Source organism: Sander vitreus, chromosome 4, assembly GCF_031162955.1.
Source record: "Sander vitreus isolate 19-12246 chromosome 4, sanVit1, whole genome shotgun sequence".
Taxonomy (NCBI): domain Eukaryota; kingdom Metazoa; phylum Chordata; class Actinopteri; order Perciformes; family Percidae; genus Sander; species Sander vitreus.
The window spans coordinates 14267196-14268675 of NC_135858.1; the positions used below are offsets into that span (position 1 = coordinate 14267196).

Below are 1480 nucleotides of genomic sequence, written 5' to 3' on the forward strand. Positions count from 1 at the left end.
TGAAAGCTTTAAAAGATTCTATTTGCATGCAGGAGATGTGGGGTAATATCCCGCAAGTCTTATCAGGGACTGAGGGATTTTCACCCTCGCTGAGGGCTTTGAAGGCCCTTGGTCTTGTGTTAGCCTAAGTCTCTTACCGCGTGAAGAATGCCAGGATGGCTGGCGTCAGAGGCAGTAAAATAATAGAGACAATTATTGCTATAGCTATAGGTTGAGAAAGAGGAGAGGCGCCGTGTCGTCAGGGTGTTATCCCTGGAATGTCATTTGGAGGGGTTGTTAATGTCATTGCATGGGCGATCCGCAGGTAGAAGTAAAGGCTGAGAAGCGAGGATAATGAGGCTAAGGTTGCTGTGACAGCAAGGCCTTGTGAAGCTAGTTCTTGTAGAATTAGTCATTTTGACATAAATCCTGTCAGAGGGGGTAGACCACCTAGGGACATAAGGACTGGTGGGAGGAGGGTTGTAATAATTGGTGCTTTTGCTCAGGAGATGGCAAGTGAATTGATAGTGGTTGCTTTATTAAACTTGAATACAAGAAAAGCTGAAAAGGTTATAAGAAAGTATGTTAACAGGGAAAGAAGCGCCAAGGGGGGTGAGAATTGAAGTACAATGATTATTCAACCCAGGTGGGTAATTGAGGAGTAGGCGAGGAGTTTTCGGAGTTGTGTTTGATTAAGTCCCCCTCATCCCCCTAACAGGATGGAAGCCAGCCCTAGAACAATAAGGGTTGGTGTGGCAGGAGGGTAGATTTGGAGTATCAGGATGAAAGGAGCGAGTTTTTGTCAAGTAGAGAGAATTAGCCCTGTAGTGAGATCAAGGCCTTGAATAATCTCGGGGAGTCATGTGTGGAGAGGGGCAAGTCCCATTTTAAATGCTAAGGCTGTGGTAATAAGAGCAAGAGGGAAGGGATGTGCTATTTGTTGAATATCCCAGTATCCTGTAAGTCAAGCATTGGTAGCACTGGCAAAGATAAGCGCAGCGCTTGCGGTCGATTGAATAATGAAGTATTTTGCGGAGGCTTCAACTCCTCGGGGGGAGTGGTCTTGGGCTATTAGGGGGATAATAGCAAGGGTATTGATTTCAAGACCCATTCAGGCAATTAATCAGTGTGAACTCGCGAATGTAATGGACGATCCGAGTCCTACGGTGAATAATATAATAGCCATGATGTATGGGGTCATATAATAAAGGAAGGGTATTATCCAACATGTTCGGGTTATGGGCCCAAAAGCTTAATTAGCTGACTTTATTAGAAAGTGGTGTAGTGGAAGCACTGAGAGTTTTGATCTCTCTAGGTAGGGTTCGAGCCCCTTCTTTCTAAGGAGTTGGGGGGACTTTAACCCCCATAGTTCACTCTATCAAAGTGGTCCTTTGCTTCAGGCACAACTCCTCGGTTAGGTCTGAGGGGGTAGGCCAGCAAATGAAATTGGGAGCGCCAGGTGTCAAATAACTAATGCTAATGTTAGTGGAAGGAAGTTCTT

General features: G+C 45.4%; 1 pseudogene; it reads right to left on the bottom strand.

Annotated features, from left to right (window-relative positions):
• Nucleotides 1-391: 391 nt before the first annotated feature.
• On the bottom strand, nt 392-1112 carry LOC144516082 (NADH-ubiquinone oxidoreductase chain 2-like; annotated as a pseudogene).
• Nucleotides 1113-1480: the final 368 nt, after the last annotated feature.